Source organism: Microtus pennsylvanicus, chromosome X, assembly GCF_037038515.1.
Source record: "Microtus pennsylvanicus isolate mMicPen1 chromosome X, mMicPen1.hap1, whole genome shotgun sequence".
NCBI lineage: Eukaryota > Metazoa > Chordata > Mammalia > Rodentia > Cricetidae > Microtus > Microtus pennsylvanicus.
Window position 1 is genome coordinate 43618189 of NC_134601.1, and position 19692 is coordinate 43637880.

The following is a 19692-nucleotide window of genomic DNA, read 5'->3' on the forward strand; positions in this document are numbered from 1 at the left end:
CTCTCTGACCCCATCCCAATGAATCACAAAGTTCCTTCAACCTTCCTTTTCTCAATTTATCCCATTATCCCAGTCTCCAAAACCAGCAGGGATTCCTTGTGAACACACCAGCTGAGAAGACCAGGGAAACAGGTAAACTGACTACAGATCCTCACCTTTCTTCAATCCCCAGTCTCATTCCCAGCTCTGTGGGAGAACACATGTGGGAGCCCTCCCCCAAGTCCATTTCTAGTGAATCCTAAAGACCTTCCCCTCCTAACCAACCAACCTCATTTCCTCCACTTATTGCTTTATCTCAGCCCCCAATTCCAGCAGGCATCCCCTGCTAACCCACAGGCCACTCCCGCCAGGGAAGCAGGGGGGCTGACTGCAGAATTTCACCCTTTCTTCCATTCCTCCAGGTCCAATCCTCTAGTCTCAGCCTTGACTCTATAGGAGACCTTCTAGCATGACCTCTCTCCACTGTCTGCTCCAATTCCAAGGAACCTAGATGAGCAGACCCTGTTGGAACACTCTGATTTCCTCAACCCTAGCCTATCCCCATTCCTAAATGTCAGTTGCTAATATCCAGAAACTCCTGGAACCCCCAGAGACTATCAGATGGTCAAAAAATTTCCCACCAAGCAAGACACAGCTACCACACTCTAAAACAAGAGAGGAATGAGAAACCAAGGGGAAAAAACACTCACCCAACAAAACCAACCAGATTTTATCAGCATCTACAATTATATTCTTACCAATCTCTGATGTCTAGATGCCAGTATAAAAACACAATAATCTCTAGGAAAATGCCTCCACTAGAGTCCAGCAACGCTATTACAGCAGGCCTTGAAAATCTTAATATAGCTGAAGCACAAATAAGACCTTAAAACAGCATGTGTGAAAATGATAGAGATCACTAAAGAAGAAACTGTTATCATTCATAACACAGGTGACCCAAGGACAGTCCCACAAGGAGTGGCAGTAGGTGACGCGAGGCCTCAGGACTCCTAGTAGGAGGGAGACCTTGGCAGGTTACAGACAGACAGATGAGAGCTTGGGTATAGACTTTATAGTGGGTTATGGAGGTAGAGGGGAAGAGGAAAAGGGAGAGACACAAAAGTGGCCTCTCTAGAAGACATACTAAGAAGAGAAACACACACACACAGAGAGAGAGAGAGAGAGAGAGAGAGAGAGAGAGAGAGAGAGAGAGAGAGAGAGAGAGAGAAGAGAAGGCTGGAGAGGAGGCCTGAGATCCCCTTGCTTTGGATGCAGGAAGGAGGAGATTGGAGTGGACAGGGTTTTTCTTTTAAATGGACAGTGTACCCAGGTAATAGGCCAGGCCAGCATATTTACTTTTACAACATAAAAGAATAAACATCTTAAGTAATGCAGGAAAACACAAACAACATAAATAAATAAATAAATCCCATTTTAAAAATACAGGAAAATACAAACAGTGGAAAGAAATGTATAAAACTATTTAGGATCTGAAAATCAAAATAGAAACAATAAAGAAAACCTAAACTGAAGCAATTCTGGCAATGAAAAAATCAGGAATTCAAACAGGAACCACAGAGACAAGCTACACAAACAGAATACAAGAGATAGAAATAAAATCTTAGAAATTGAAGATACATAGAGGAAATGGATACATTTGGTAAAGAAAATGTTAAATCTAAAAAACTCCCAACACACAACATCCAGAAAATCTGGGACACTGAAAAGATTAAATCTAAGAATAATAGGAACAGAGGAAGGAGAAGAAATAGAGGACCAAACACAAAAACTCTTTTCAGCAAAATCATAGAAAAAAATTTTTCCTAACCTAAAGAAGGATATCCCTATCAAGGTACAAGAAAGAAACTTACAAAACAACAAATAGATTGGATCAGAAAAGGAAGTTCCCTCACCACACAATAATCAAAACACTAAATATACAAAACAAAGAATATTAGGAGTAACTTGCGTGGTGAGGGAACTCCCTTTTCTGATCCAATCTATTTGTATAGATAAAAGGGCTCACAATCTTCCCAGTACATCGGATTATTGCTGATATTCAGCAGCTTTAAATGGTTGGCTTGAGTGCACTCAGCTAGAAACTTGAAATCATTGCAAGAAAGTTCACAGAATGTTAGATGTAAGAAATTCAAACTGGTTGGTAGGACTCTTCAGAGAGAAAACAGAAAAGGATTTCTAAAAGAAATGTGGACTCGAAGAGGAGAACTATATCTGTGAAACTAGAACAAACCGTTTTGCTCATCATCAGCAAATGATGTGAGCTTTCACACAATAGTCTTGTGGGTCTGTGAGAGATACTTTACCACCCTGGCAAATACTAGTTTAACTTTTACAATATGTTGAACATATTCTTATAAAGTTGTGTGAAAAACTTAGTGAAAATACTATCAACTTAGAAAATACAACATAACCAAAGGGGGAGCTAGTTCACCTGCTCAGAAGAGAGGGGACAGAAGGAGCAACCAACTAGAAACTCCCTTTGACCAGTCCATAAATAACAGCCTTTCCAGTCATGGCCTGAACCTTGGAGATTTTCCTCATGATATGACATTACCATATACGAGTGTATGACTATGTGCACCTGTGCCGGAACATAAAGTCTTTCAATTCCCCCTCTTTAACTCTCAATGGCCAGAGGAGAACTGCATTGTTCCTTTGACCTCAATATTTCTGGAATGAGCTCAGTGCCTACATGCTCATCTGACTATGCTTTTTGTAACCCCATTTTTGCCTTCAACTATAGAACAATACCATTCCATGGCTGTTTTAAAACTCCCAGCATTGCCCATTCTGAGGTAGAAGGAGAAAGGGTTATGGGAAGCTTAAGGATATCTAAGAATTATCTCTCTCATCGTAAAAACAGGCTGCTATTGGAAACCCAGTATTTATCCCAGGCCCTTATCTCAGGACAGTTTCAACATGATCTGTGATGGCAAAAGAATACAAACTGAGTTCATTTAGATGGTCCATACACCTCAGCTGTGAGACACAATTCCAAAACCTTTCTCATTCAAAGGTCTACAAGGGACTTTAGACTGACAAAGTCTGCTCAGGTGTCCCAACTGAGTCAAAAGGATGATGAACTCACTCAGACAGCCCTGAAACACTGACAGGTGATCAAGGCATTTGAGATCTAAATGGTCCAGGGTGTTTCTACTATCACCCAATTTATAGATTTCCAAATCTCGGCAGCACAGGTGCAAAGAACCTGAACTCTCTTCTATTTTATTCAGAAGCAGAGCCAAATATTCACATTCCCTTAAGGTGCTACCGCTTCTGAGGGAAATGTTCACTCTTAATTCCATAGTCTTATTAGAGGGTTGAACCTCAGGATCTGAACTTGCAATAGGATACTGGTCCTTGATCTTCAAGATAGAGTGCTCCAAGTGAGCACAGGAGAACAAGCATGCAGGTGACATAGTACTGATCTCCAGCAGACGATCTTGCAGCCAGAATCCTCCCTTAAATCTAGGATCCTCAGTTTAGGGCTCCTGTAGGGAAAAGAGAACACAGAACACTAAGAGCTAGAAACATTACTATAACCAAGCTGTATCAATGACAACACGTAGTGACAAAATCATCTTTCTTTTTTTTCTTCCTTTTGTCATTCCATACACCAAATACCAGCAAGATTTTGTCATGTTAATACTATATCCTTTACTATTTTCTGTAATCAACTAAGGTTCATAATACCTTGATATCCCTGTTTTCATGAAACATCTCCATTTTGTATATTTATCAACAGCAGCCTCTCTCACCTCTATAACAAAATTAAAACCCTCTGTAAGACATCAGAGTTTTTAAGATAACCACAACTGATGTACCAACCAACTCACATAGATTTTCATTATTCACTGTTACCTAACTATGAGAGATTATCTGGCCCCCACTTGCAATAAGTTCCAGGATAATGTTTTGTTACCTTACCATATACATATTATACACATTCTTATTGAAAAGCTGAGTTCTTGGCAGTAAGACCGGAAGACTGAAGGCATAAGTCATAAACAATGCCACACAAGTTTGGAATTATGATTAATAGGGTGGTATTTATTTAAAGGGGAAAAAAACTTACAGATCACCGTCAGCCCTCTGCGCAACCATGAAGGGAGTCTAGTCGCTGGCAGAGCAGGAAGTGAAGAGAAGAGGAGAGGGAAGTGGCCGCTTTTTTAAAGAGAGAGAGACCACACCCCAATGGGCTGGTATCTCAGCAGCTATAGGCTGGAGGAACGGGAGGACCTCCCGCAACACCTCCCCCTTTTGTTTAAATAAGAGTTCTAAACCTACTATGAAATTATATACAATAAGTACAAATATCCTATTCTAACTAGCTTAGGTCTTGTATAATAAATAACTTGGCCAAGTCATGAGAGAAAGTAACTATTTATATAGTCTTCAACCCCATCAAAGATCTGAGAAGGGAAATAATGTTACCTGGGTAATTAGGAAGTTCAGTAAAACAACTTCCAAAACATGCAACAAATCACAGAGACAACTAGCTACCTGGGCAATCACCCAAAGTCACGTTAGCAGCGTTGAAGCAACCAACTTTGGCTAAGGCCTAACATAACTGACATACCGTTTTCAAAGGCAAGCAACTTTTCAAAACTGTCTTACCCTGTCTAGGCAGGATATGACAGTCCTGTTTTATCCATTGATGCACGCTCTGTATCTTTGTCAGTGGTTGAGGTATGGGCATTTCTTTGCCCCAAGGCCAGTTCTGCCAAAAAGAAAGGCTCCAGGTGGAGTGTCTTTGGTGCTCAACATTCTCTCGGGAATAGAGTGGTGTTGCCAGGAGCAATTGTGTCTCACTACCACAAAACTCTGAGTTAAGTTAAAGGTTATTTTCTACAGCTCTTTGAAGAAGTTGAAGATTATCTATCTATACTGAGTATAATCTCTATATATCTAAAGAACCTGATTCGTCTAATTATAAAAGACAAACTTAGATGACTATTAGTCTATATAATTCTCAATATCTAACTTAAAGACTAAGACAATAAACGACTGTGAAACAAATGAGAACAATGACCTACAAATATAAACAATGTACAAATATACATTGCAGTAGGTAAATACATATCAATACACAAACATTATATAAGTATCTTAATCAGAGGTAGAAATGTACACTGCAATATGGTAAATATATACAATATATATATCAATACAATATATGTCAATACATAAAAATGTTTTAAACAGAAGTAGAAACATGCATGCTTACAACAGTCAATATAATTTAACTTTGTATCAATATACAAGAATCTATACCAATATATTTGTCTAAAAACAGTAACTCACAATTACAAATCTATTATCCCATCATCCCTCTTTTTTTTTTCAAAATGGTCCCTGAGCTTATAAAATTCCTCCCCTAACCCTCAATCGTATACTAATTATAATCAACCCCTAAATGATGTCCCTAAACCCAAGGGCAAACTTTACTGGGAAAGGGAACGTGGTCCTCTAGAATTACTTCCAACTGTCATGGGGGCGACGTTCTTTCTGGGGGATCCTGTGAAAGTAAAATGATGGTTAAATTTCAAGATCAATGTCTTTTAAAATTGCCAATAGTCTCTGAGTATTTTGTGCAGGTCTGGCCAAAATGTTGAATAAGATGTGCACCATTTCAACTAACCAAGTTGGAACTGTCTTGTGCAGCTGGTACCCAAAGCAGTTCTTGTAGTAGCGCTATCAGTATCATGACGTCATATCAACCAGGTGGACTTGTTGTTGTGGGGCCCGATCTTCTTCCTGGAAACTTCAAATGTCACTTCAGGAAAAACTCATTGTTCATTGTGAAAAACTTAAACATTAATCATATAGACATATATATATATATATATATATATATATATATATATATTCACTGAAATGCATGATAGATATATTCAATGAAAAGTATGATAGATATGAAGAAAAGCAAAGATGTTTTCTAAACTCATATTTCTTTCTGTCCCATATCATGGCTCTTGATATGAGACCGAAACTCCAGAAACTCTGGGTTTTTCTCTAACTAACAGGCTTGGAATTGGAGAGGGACTGAGCCAGAGTCCAACTTCAAAACAAGCTTTATAAATTTAGAAATATGGTTTAATATATTTTACTTACACAACTCATTCAGTTTTCTTGATATTTCCTATTGGGCAGGTATTTTTCCATCTGTCAGTATCCAAATATCCAGGGTCCCTTGAATTTTTCAAAGATGAGTGTTTTCCTGTGGAGATAAGAACAGAACCCTGCCCCCATTCTATATGTTTTTCTTACCACCTGTATGAATATCATCATTGTGAATGAGTTGTCATTTCTCCTTTCCAAGAGGTTTCTCCTCTTCAAATCGACACTTTATTAATTTTGATGGTATCCACAATTTTTCTTCTCCTGTGGAAACAAGAGCAAAACCCCTTCCCCAACATAGCACATATACTGGCTTCCATTGAGAGGTCAGCACATCTTTGAAATAAATCGGTTGATTTAGTTCAGCAGAATTTTCCATTATCCAATGTCTTTCTGCTGTTTTCGTTCCATTCTCATTAGCATTAAGAAAATTCAAGTTTAATAAAGCATTATGTAATCTATTTCTGGGGGTATTTTCGGTCCCTTTCTGTTTGTTCAGCATATCCTTTATAGTACGATTTGATCTTTCTATAACTGCCTGACCTGTAGGATTATTTGGTATACCTGTAATGTGTTTTATATTATAATAATCAAAAAAGCGTTTCATTTTCTTAGATACATATGCTGGACCATTATCTGTCTTTATTTGTGCAGGTATACCCATGATGGCCATAACTTCCAATAAATGTGTGATTACTGAATCAGCCTTTTCTGAGCTCAGGGCAGTAGCCCATTGAAAACCTGAATACATGTCTATGGTGTGGTGTAGATATTTTAATTTACCAAATTCCATAAAGTGGAACACATCCATCTGCCAGATTTCATTTCTCTTGGTGCCCTTTGGGTTACTCCCTGCAGGCAACAGTGTTTGATTATAGAAAGAACAAGTAGGACATCTCTATATAATGTCCTTAGCTTGTTGCCAAGTAATGGAAAATTCTTTCTTTAGGCCTTTACTATTGACATGATGCTTCTTATGAAATTCTGAGGCCTGCAACACACTTCCAATCAATAATTGATCAAGCTCAGCGTTGCCTTGGGCTAGTGGACCAGGCAGACCTGTATGGGACCGGATGTGTGTTATGTACATCGGACAAAGCCTGTTCCTGATTATGTCTTGTACCTGGACAAACAATGAAGTCAACTCTGTGTCATCTGGTATAAATTCAGCGGTTTCAATATGCAAGATAACTCTTTCTGCATATTGTGAATCTGTAACTGTATTAAGAGGTTCTTTAAAATCCCTTAGCACCATAAGAATGGCATATAATTCTGCCTTCTGGACAGAATTATAAGGGCTTTGTTCCACCTTACTCAATTCATCTGACTTGAAACCTGCTTTCCCTGATTTATTTGCATCAGTATAGAACGTACGGCCTCCAGTTATTGGAGCATCACGTACACTTCTAGGAAGAATCCAAGAAGTTCTTTTTAAGAGGTTAAGTCTACCACTTTTGGGATAGTTGCTATTAATTTCTCCCAAAAAATTAGCACAAGCTCTTTGCCACAGTTCGTTGTCTTCCCATAACTTTTTTATTTTTTCAGTAGTAAAAGGCACTATAATTTCTGCTGGATATATAACTGCCAGTTGATGAAGTCTGAGGTTACCTTTTATAATTAACTCAGAGACTTTTTCCACATAAGTTTTTAATTTTTTACTTGGTTTATTAGGTATAAATGTCCACTCTAAAATAATATCTTTCCTCTGCATTAGAATCACTGTAGGAGAAATTCTGGAAGGCAATATGACTAGGATGCAGCTAAGATTTGGGTTCACCCTATCCACATGTGCCTCCTGTAATTTTTCCTCAGTCATTGTCAGTTCCTTTTCTGCTTCAGCTGTCAGTTTTCTTGGACTATTCAAATCTTTATCACCATCTAAGGTTTTGTTCAAATGAACTATTACATCAGGTGTTATCCCAACAGCTGGTCGTAGACTGGAAATGTCTCCTAACAATCTTTGGAAGTCATTAAGAGTCTTTAACCGGTCTCTCCTAATTTGTGCCTTTTGCATTTTAATTTTCTCTAACCCTATTCTGTAACCTAGGTAATTAATAGAATTTCTTCTTTGAATCTTTTCAGGGGCAATTTGTAATCCCCACCTAGGCAAGACTTTCTTTACTTCTTCAAACATCCTTTCTAAAGTATCTTTATTTGAATCAGATAACAAGATGTCATCCATGTTTGGGGAATTGTTTACGAATTATTTCCAATGGCTTACATACAAAATATTGGCACAATGTAGGACTATTGAGCATACCCTGTGGGAGGATAGTCCATTGATAACTCCCATTAGGCTGAGAATTATTATAAGTAGGCACTGTGAAGGCAAATTTTTCTCTATCCTTTTCTTGTAACGGTATAGTGAAAAAACAATCTTTCAAATCAATAACTATAAGAGGCCATCCTTTTGGTAACAGAGAAGGCAAAGGAATTCCAGATTGTAGTGGGCCCATAGGTTGAATTACTTTGTTGACAGCTCTTAAATCTGTCACCATTCTCCATTTACCAGATTTCTTTTTTACAACGAACACAGGAGAATTCCAAGGGCTGGTTGATTCTTCAATATGGTGAGCATCTAGTTGCTCTTGCACCAGCTGTTCCAATGCCTGTAATTTATCTTCAGCTAGAGGCCACTGTTTGATCCATATTGGCTTCTCAGTTAGCCATTTTAAATGTAGGGCTGTTGGTACCTCTAAAGGTTTGGTATTTGCTGTATGTTCTTGTACAGCCTGAATGGCTGGTGACCTTTTTCCATAATACCTCATCCTATCCTTCCCAGAATTATGAGTTCCTGGAAATACAGGAATGTTAATCTGGGTATTCCATTGCTGTAGCAGGTCACGGCCCCATAAATTTATGGCAATATTGGCTATATATGGACTTAGTCTTCCTATTTGCCCTTCGGGACCTATGCATTCAACCAATCTTGTGCTTTGTTTTACACGAGATAGGGTTCCAATTCCCAGGAACTGAACATCTACCTCTTGAAGAGGCCAATTCGGATGTCAAGATTCTGGGGTAATGATACTAACATCCACACCTGTGTCTAATAAGCCTTCAATAAAAGTGCCTCTTTTATTGAATAAATACAGACTCTTAGCTTTGGTCTTTGATCCTTAATAGAAGTCTGCCAAAATATATGTTTACTCTGTCCTACTGGTTTTTTTTGACTCATCCTCCACGTGTAATTCATCATTTATACCAGTATTACTTTTTACAGCAGAAATTGGAGCTTTTAATTTTCTTGGTGAGGCATGTTCTCCACTGTGACTGGGAATGACTGTGCCACTGTTGGCTTGGGGGCCTGCGAGAGGCCCCTCAAGGAGTTACCTGATGATATAGAATTGCCCTGTCTGTCTGTTGTTGACCTGCATTCGTTGGACCAATGCCGTCTTTAATGCATCTCCTACATATACCTGAAGGCCGAGGTCTCCTATTTTTGTCATTCCCAGAAGAGATATTATTACTAGAAATTCTGTGCCTGCAATCCCTTTGCAGATGTCCTAATTTACCCCAATAAAACACCTGGCAATTTGATGTCTCCTTATTGCTTTGGAAATGGCTTCTCCTACCCAAGATTCATCATTATAGCTAAACGTCTCAATATTCATTGTATGCTGAATCCATCAACTGATATAATGGGAGCTCACCAAGGCCTGCTGTACTGTTGCTTTCATTGGTTAATTAATAAAGAAAACTGCTTGGCCTGATAGGTCAGAACATAGGTAGGTGGGGAAGACAGAACAGAATGCTGGGAGGAATAAGGCAGTGAGACAGACGCCATAGCTCACCTCTCCAAGATGGACACAGGTTAAGATCCTTCCTGGTAAGCGACCAGCTCGTGGTGCTACACTGAGTAATAGAAATGGGTTAATCAAGATGTGAGAATTAGCCAGTCAGAGGCAAGATAATTGTAGTTACTCTCTACATTATTTAGTCTCCTTGAAATAGAATGTTTAGCAAAACTTTTGTTATATGTTTCTTGCTTAATATTGGTTGTTATTTGTAATTTTATATTTGGTATCTGTTCCTACTGTATATAGTTGTATTGGGTTTAGTTCAATTTTGTTTAGAGAAAGGGGGAGATGATGGGGGACTTCAGCCAATCACATGCTGCTTAGGGTGTCCCCTGGGGCCACAGATAGCCAATAAAAGCATCCATGTGCTCTACCTCTCTCTCTTTGTGTCCCTGTTCTCCTGAATCGCTGGAACCCTGGTTTTGTAAGTTTCCTTTCTTCTGTTTATTAAAGCTGAATATTATTTTAAGTTGGTTTGGTTAATTCCAACTTCTGATTGGCCTTGCCCATCAACACACAAATGTGATGTAAAAATTAGTTAATCAGAGGAATTAGTATGATGTGTTGAGATTTCCTATGCCAGACTTAGTCCATCACTTCTGATTTCAGGTCCCTGCAGCTCCTCAGGGTATAGACAGAATGCAGCCAGATTCTCTGAGAGGATGTAAGACAAATGGCATCTAACCTAGTTCCCAGTAGAGTCCTTGTTCCCCCTTGGAACCTCATGAGCACAGACTTCACTGTCCACGTTTCTATTGGCATTTTGGTCTTCCCATATTCCACCCATTATGCTTTACGTACAGTGTTCAAGGACTTTTCTAGCCAACAACTCAGAACTCTTCTACATTCCTCCAGTGACCTTATTTCTAAGGCCTATGGACTGCAAGGTCCCATTTATAACAATAATGATTCCCACCCTGGTACCAAGGTTCTGGCCTTATTTCATTTCTCATTTTCCTGACAAAATACCAGACCAAAGTACCTTCAGAAGACAAGGGCATAATTTGTGCAGGCTTTGGAGAGAATACAGCCCGTCATATTGTGATACCATGGCAGTGACAGTGGCTCCAGCTCTTGTGGCAGACTGTTGCGACAGCTCTTTATAATGTGCCAGTGGTGATGAGGCAGAGAATGATGATGCTCTGCTCAATTTGCTTTTCCCTTTTGTCCTCTTTGCTCACTCTTTGAGCCCAGCCCATTGACTGGTGCCGCCGACATTCCCCAGGTGTATTCCCTGAGAGCTGTCTCTCTAGAAATGTGCTACTCGACTGGCCCAAATTCACTTATGGTAGCAAGAAAGATCAACCACATAATCATAATGAAGACCATGTACGCCAACCTCTCACCAGCATTGTACTAAATGCGAGGAAACTGAAAGCATTTCATTTTGAAAAAGAAGGTGAAAAGTCCACTTTCTTCACTCTTACTCAAAGCAGTGCTGAAATCTTAGTCAAAGCAATAAGACAAGAGACAGAAGCCAAAAGAAAACAGAAGTAGTCAAATTACCTCTCAGATACTGTACTTGAAAGATCCAAAGGAGTACTAGATCTCATAAGCATTTTCAGTAGCAGAATACCAAATAAACCTATAGAATTAGATTTTTCTCTTTATAAATACTGAGCTTACTGAGAAAGAAATAAAACAATTCCTTTAGCAATTGCAAAAATAGAAATACCTAGGAGACTGGACTAGAGAGATGGCCTACTGATAAGAGACCATGCTTCTCTTCCAGAGAACTAGAGTTTGGGTAGCTGACAATTTCCTCCATTTCAAGTTCCTTGAGATTCAGTGCTATCTTCTGTGCATTGAGGGCACTCGCATACACACACCTATACACAAAAACACATAATTATACATAATTAGACAAACAAAATAAGTCAAAAATTAACTGCCTAGGAATAAACCTAAATTTTAAGCTAAAAGTTTGTTCAAGGCACCTGAAATTATAATGAAGCTGTGTGGTGGTGGCACATGCTTTTAATCCCAGCACTCTTGGAGGCAGAGGCAGGCAGATCTCTCTGAGATTGAGGCCAGCCTCCTCTACAGAACGAGTTCCAGGACAGACTCCAAAGCTACACATAGAAACCCTGTCTTGAAAAAACAAAATGAAGACACGTGCAATTAAAATTTTATTGTATTTTCCACTTCTTTCTTTGTGTGTGTGTGTGTACACATTCACTTCTTTCTTTGTGTGTGTATACACATTCACTTACCACTGTGAGTGTGTAGAGGTCTGAGAAAAACTTCAACCAAATAGCTCCCAGGAACTGAATGGTGCTTTTCAGACTTAGGAGCATATGCCATTACCTGCTCAGACATCTCTTTAGCCCTACAATTAAAAATGTAAAACAACAATTACCAATTTTTATAGGAGAGGGAGGGGAGAGGGTGAGTAGAGGAGTGGGAGGATGGGAGGAAGTGGAAATTTTGAATGATATTATTTATAAAGCAATAAAAAACCAAACATATACAAAAGTAAAATCTAAAACATTTGGCCTGGAGAGATGGCTTGGCAATAGAGCACTGGCTGCTCGTCCAGAGGGTCCGGCTTCAATTCCCAGCACCCAGCTCACAACTGTCCAGTTCCAGAGGATCTGACACCTTCACACCAAAGCATTTAAAATATGTTTTCATAAATAATAAAAAGATTTAACAGACCAAAGAAACAATTTGAAGAATGACTTTCTGATATGAATTTAAAAATTAATATTGTGAAAATGGTGATCTTACCAAAAACAATTGACAGATTCAGTGCAATCCCAATCAAAATTAAAATGTTATTCTTCTCAGAATTCCTAAAGATCTTCCAAAATTCACACAGAGACACAAAACCTCACACATAACCAAAGCTATCCTAAGCATGGCAACGCCCTAATTTGTTACACTACAGAACCACAGAGACAAAAACAGCATGCTACCAGCACCAAAACAGAGACAAAGACAAAGGAATAGAAAAGAGACTCAGAGTAAATCCACACAGGTACAGGTTGGCATGTGTGTCTGAGACAGGATCCCTTGCAGCCCAGGATGGTCTTGCCTTGAACTACTGATCCTCCTGCCACTATCTCCCAAGTCCTAGACTCACAAATGGTCATTTGACCTAACTTTTGACAAAGGTGCCAAAAGCTCACACCACAGAAAGTACCACTTTTTCACCAAATGGTGCTGAGAAAACTGTATGTTCTCCTGAAGAAGAATTAATCTAAGTCACTATCTCTCACCTTGTACAGAAGTCAATTAGGTTTGCCACAACGACCTTAATGGAAGGCTTTCAATTTTGAAACTGCTGGCCTGAAATGAGGAGAACACGTCATGATAGAGGCGAGGCATGGAAAGGACATTTTGACAAGAGCTCCAAGTGCTCAGGAGGCACAACTGACAGATTGGGTTTTCTAAAACTGTAGAGCTGCACAGCAAAGGGAATAGGCAGCAGAGTGGAGACGCCACAAACAGAAAGAATGAATTTCTTGCTAGCTCTATACCTGACACTGAATTAATATACATAATATAGGAAAAACTCCAATATCAATATCCAAATTATCCGATCAATACATTGACCAATGAGCTAAACAAACGATTCTTAGAAGAAGAAAGGTAAATATGGCTGAAAAAGGTAGGAAAAGTGTTCAACATCCCTAGACAGCAGTAGGTCTGCAAGATCAAACTACATTCAGATTCCATCTCACTGCAGTCGAAATGGCCACCAAAAACAAAGCAGTGGCATCACATGCTGGCAAGAATGTGAAAAAATGAAACCTGGTGGAGATGTCAATCCAGCCACTATGGAAAATCACAGTGCAGGTTCCTCAAAGCACTGACAATAGAACTGTCACATGATGTATCTGCAGGACTTCTGGGAATCGCTGCAAGGGAATCTGAGCCAGCCTGTTACAGAGAGACGAGGGAGCCCCTGTTTCTTTTGTGGCACTATTCACAATGGCCAAATTATGGCATCATCCTAGGTGTTCATCATCAGATTAATGGATAAAGGTAATTTGATGTCTCTCTCTCTCACACAGACACACACACATACAAGATATGAAAGAGGAAGAGTAACTATTTAGGGAGAGAAGGGGAACTAGGAGAAAAAAACAAAAGAGTAAAAAAGAGCATGAACAAACTACAATGATATGCGTGTATGGAAATGTCATATTGAAACTCATTGTTTTCTGTACAGTGAAAACTGTTAATTAAAAAATGTTCTATCTATAGTAAAAGCAATCACCAGGAAAACAAAGTAATTTGTAAGCTCTAATTACTTTTCTTGAATAGTCATTCCTACAAGGTCATCACAATTCCTGCATCTGTGTAGGACTATTTTGAATTTAATGCATCTTCAAGTGAATTTTGCCTGGCTTTGTTTCTGAACTTGTGACAAAGTAGCATCCAATTGCTTAAAAGTAAGTCTTTAAATGGATCTCTATTTTGATTGCTTCTACAGACTAAACTTCTGTCACTGTGTGTCTATGTCTGCCTGTCTTTCTCTGTGTGTTAGAAGGTAAATAAAAAGCCCCTTCTTCTGTCATTTGTTTTTGTTTTTGTTGAGACAGGGTTTCTCTGTAGCTTGGAGCCTGTCCTGGAGCTAGCTCTTGTAGTCCAGGCTGGCCTCAAACTCAGAGATATCTGCCTGCCTCTGCCTCCCAAGTGCCGGGATCAAAGGTGTTTGCCACCACACCTTGAATTCACAAAGGTCTCTTTGCCTCCACCTCCCAGATTTGTAATTAAAGACATGTGACACCGCACTTTAAACTCACTGAGGTCTCTCTGCCTCTGCTTTCCAAGAACTGGGAGTAAAGACGTGTACCAACATGCCTTGAACTCATAGAGTTCTGCCTGCCTTTGTCTACCAAGAGTTGTGATTAACGGTTTATATCCCCACACCCAACTACTCTCTTTCTTTCTTTTTAATTTTAAAGACTTTAACCTTTAGCATGCATATATTTTTTAACACACTCTAAATCATCTAGAGGTCACTTCATATTGACTCTCTTATTACTATATATCTCTCTTTTTTCTGACCACATGATTCTTTAATTTCCTAAACAATATGGAAAGGATTGAGCCGTGGCTTCGACGGCTTGATCCAGCCCATTCCTTAGCTTTCTGAAATTCTAAGCTCATGGTGGAGGTATCAGCTGGAGCCATGTTTATTGCCACAACTGTATGGCATTTCAAGGCCCTTGCTGGCAAGCAAGCTGCAACAGTGTGTTAACAAACAACAATCAAATGCTCTCTCTGTAGCAGGACCTCCTGCCTCAAAGAGTCAGAGATTGTACTGGTAAGACAGCCCAGAAAGCTGGCATTTTAAAATGGCACAGCATTTTTTTCTGCTATCTCTGAAAATCATAATGTGTATCACAAATTAGAAACAGAAGAGTCATTGCCAAATCTTTTATTTTTTTTTGAAAAAACAACCGCCTCCTCCAAGCCTCCCATTTCCTTCACCATCCCCCCTCCCTCTCCAGTCCAAAGAGCAGTCAGGGTTACCTGCCCTGTGGGAAGTCCAAGGTCCTCCCCCTTCCAATCAGGTCTAGGAAGGTGAGCATCCAAATAGGCTAGACTCCCACAAAGCCAGTACATGCAGTAGGATCAAAACCCGTGTTGGAATGTCTTCAATTCCCACCTGTTCAGAACTCAGGATTTAGATAAGACCCTGTATAATAGAGACATGTTAAGACATAGGAGGTTACACCACAGCCTGCTTCTCTTGTTAGTCCAGTAACTTGAGGCCAATTTGTAAATAGTGTATCACTGTATGTAGAGACTGCCTGTTCATTCCCAGATGAATAATCCAAAAATAATCACTCAGAAACTATATTAATTACAACACTGATTGGCCTATTAGCTCGGGCTTTTAATGAACTAACTCTCACATCTTAAATTAACCCATTCCTATTATTTTGTATTTTACCATGAGGTTCATGGTTTACTGCTAAGGTTCTGGATCATCTGTCTCTTTTGGCAGCTACATGGCATCTTCCTGACTCTGCCTTCTTTTTTCCTCTATATATACCTGACATTCCCACCCTGCTCTCTTCTGTACTGCCTTAGGCCCAAAGCAGATTCTTTATAAACCAATGGTAACAAAACATATTCACAGCATACAGACGGGAATCCCACATCATTTTACAATGTTGAATATGGAATGTAAGTGATTAAAGACACTGTTCACATGTTTGTATTATCATGTTATTATTGCATAGAAGAAAGACATAAATGTTAAAATTGCTGAGGATTGGTGGCAAACAAAAAAATGATGTGTGCTGTTTAGTGATAATTTTTGTTCTGTTGTTCAGTGCTGTATCCTCAATTGAATGGGCATGAGAAGACACTGACAGCAATGGAGCTCCTTCTGCACATTCAGCCAATAGCCTTTAAGATACCAGCTCACTTGGGCATGGTCTCTTTTGCTTTAAAAGACAGTGGTAGACTCGAACTCTCTCTCTTGCTTTGAACTCCCCTTCTGGCTAATAGACTCCTTTCCTGGTCGTGCGGAGGGCTGTTGTCTACGATGGTGATCTGTAAGTTTTTCCTTTAAATAAATAATCCTTTTATTAATAATAATTCCAAACTGGTTTGGGATTGTTTTGTGACTTATGCCTTCAGGGTATAGTCATTATGTAAGATCTGGCTCACTGTTAAGTTGAAAACCAGAGAGGAAGCAATGGAAATGTTTCTGAGTAGGTCATTTCATGCAGCTTGTGTAAATAGTAAAAGAGAAAATATGGCCCATCTGTGCAACTATGATCAATGTGTTCAATGGGGAATAGTCATCAGTAAATTATTGATCATAAAATCTAAAGTAGACAACAGAAAACTGTATAGGAGAGTTGCTAATTGTCATACACACATTCATATGTACCGTGAAGCTATATACAAGGAGAAATGATTCTGTAACAAAATGCAAAGACAGTAAGAAAGGAGAAGCCTGAAGAAGTCTTCCATAGAAACAGACAAACTAAGAGAATAACAAAACAGGAACATATAACAACATTTAAGCCTAGATATTAATAAGTATTTTAAGCTTACTGTGATTCTGTAAAGATTTGAAAAGGCAAAGACTGAGACTTTTATTTATATAACATTTAGAATTGTTTAGGTGAATTTCAAAAGCACGAGCTTAGGGTGTGATTTTGGTCAGAGCCAACACATGGTGTGCTTGGTCTGCATGTGTCAGGACATAAAGGGAATGCACACAATATTAATAAGTTTCTCTAGAAATCAAAGGAAACTCTCCCATACAATACATCCCAACCACAGTTTCCCCTCCCTCCAATCCCCTACTTCCAATACTCCCAAGGGAATACGAGCTGATGCCCTGGAGCAGACAACCACCCACCTGAGTGGGGCCCTAACCCCAGCAATGGCTTCCCACCTGGTAAAAAACTGCAACTAGATGGACACAAGGCAAAGGGCAAGCAACTGTGTGCATTCTTGAAGACTCCAGTTTCGCTGGTCCCGAGTCCCATGGTCCCACATGTACCATGCTTTGATGGGAGAGGAGAATAGCCACAAGAAACCTTGGGCCTCATGCCTAGGCTACCCACCATCTGGCTTCAGGTGGTTGCAGCCCCACATTGTCCTCAGCTGGGAAAAGAGCGTGGCTGGGGACATCCACGACCTTGCACCAAGAGGCAGGCCTCCCAGGACCCTGTTGTGGGCACAAGGACACATTGAAAGAAGACACATTCCATCCCACCTGCCCCATTTCCTACTAGGCCCATGGCAGGCTCCCAGGCCTAGCACTGGCTGTCTTCTAGGCATCAGCAGGCAACCATTGTGAACTGCCTCCAGCTCTGTCATAATCTGTCCTCTCCCATACAGACCTCCCTCCATCCCCCACATTACCACCTTCAACCCACAGCAACCAACAAGCACTGTTGACTGAGGTTCCTGTCCTGTCCAGTTCCTGCATCCCTAAGTCCCAAAGAAAGCACACAGAGGTCTACATTAGTTATAAACTGATTAGCACAGTATCTCAGGCTTCTTGTTAACTCCTACAACTTATATTAGCCCATTATTCTTATAATAAAAAGACCAAACCTAAGAATAATAGGAGTAGAAGAAGGAGAAGAATTAAAGCTCAACAGCCCAGAAAATATATTCAATAAAATTATAAAAGAAAACTTTCCCAACCTAAATAAAGATATTCCTATGAAGGTTCAAGAAGCATACAGAACACTGAATAGACTGGATCAAAGAAAAATCCTCTCACCATATAATAATCAAAACATATAGAATAAAGAAAGAATATTAAGAGCTGAAAAGGAAAAAGGTCATGTAACTTATAAAGGTAAACCTATCAGACTTACACCTAACTTCTCTATGGAAACCACAAAAGCCAGAAGGTCCTGGATAGATGTACCACAGAAACTAAGAAACCATGAATGCAAGCCCAGACTACTATACCCAGCCAAGCTGTTGTACACTATCAATGGAGAAAACAAAATATTCCAGGATAAAAACAAATTTAAACAATACATTGCCACAAATCCAGCATTACAGAAATAGAAGGAAAATCACAAACCAAGGAATCCAGCAATGCCCACAATAACTCAGATATCTAGCGACTCTTCACCAGCACAACTCAGAGAAGGGAAACACACAAATTCTACTACCAAAAAGAAAATAACCCGAGTTAACACCCACTGGTCATTAATATCACTTAATATCAATAGACTCAACTCACCTATAAAAAGGCACAGGCTAAGTGGTTGGTTACAAAAACATTCTGCTGTTACAAAAAACACGCCTCAACCACAAAGACAAACATCGACTCGGAGTAAAGGGTTGGGAAAAGGTTTATCAAGCAAATGGACCTATGAAACAAGTGGGTGTGGCCATACTAATTTCTAACAAAATTGACTTCAAACTAAAATCATTCAGAAGAGATGGAAAGGGACATTGTATACTCATAACAGGAAGTCTCAATCCTGAATATCTATGCCCCTAATATAAAAGCAGCCACTTATGTAAAAGAAACATTACTAGATATGAAGGCAAACATCAAAACCCACACACTAATAGTAGGAGACTTCAACACTCCCCTCTATTTAGGGCCCCACTCTTAGGGCCCCACTCAGGTGGGTGGTTTGTCTGCTCCAGGGCATCAGCCCATCTTCCCTTGGGAGTATTGGACGTAGGGGATTGGAGGGAGGGGAAACTGTGGTTGGGATGTATTATATGGGTTTCCTTTGATTTCTAGAGAAACTTATTAATATTGTGTGCATTCCCCTTATGTCCTGACACATGGACAGGTCAATCAGACAGAAACCTAACAGAGAAATAAGAGAATTAATGGAGGTAATGAATCAAATGGACTTAACAGGCATCTATAGAACTTTCCACCCAAATAGGAAAGAATATACCTTCTTCTCTGCAGCTCATGGAATCTTCTCGAAAACTGACCATAACTCGGTAACAAAGCAAGCTTCCACAGATACAAAAAAATATTAGTAACCACCTGTGTCTTATTGGAACACCATGGGATAAAGTTAGAATTTAACAATAATTCTACCCGAAGAAAGCCTACAAACTCATGGAAACTGAAGAGTCAACTACTGAACCACCCCTGGGTCAGCGAAGAAATAGGGAAAGCAATTAAAGTCTTCCTTAAATTCAAAGAAAATAAAGACAAACATACCCAAACCTATGAGACACTATGAAATCAGTGCGAAGAGGAAAGTTCATAGCCCTAAGAGCCCACATTAAAAAAACGGAGGAGGCTCACATTAGAGACTTAACAGCACAGCTGAAAGTTCTAGAAAAAAAG

General features: G+C 39.5%; 1 pseudogene; it reads right to left on the bottom strand.

Annotated features, from left to right (window-relative positions):
* Positions 1-2732: 2732 nt before the first annotated feature.
* Positions 2733-19692, bottom strand: part of LOC142840323 (uncharacterized) — a 44100-nt pseudogene continuing 27140 nt past the window's right edge.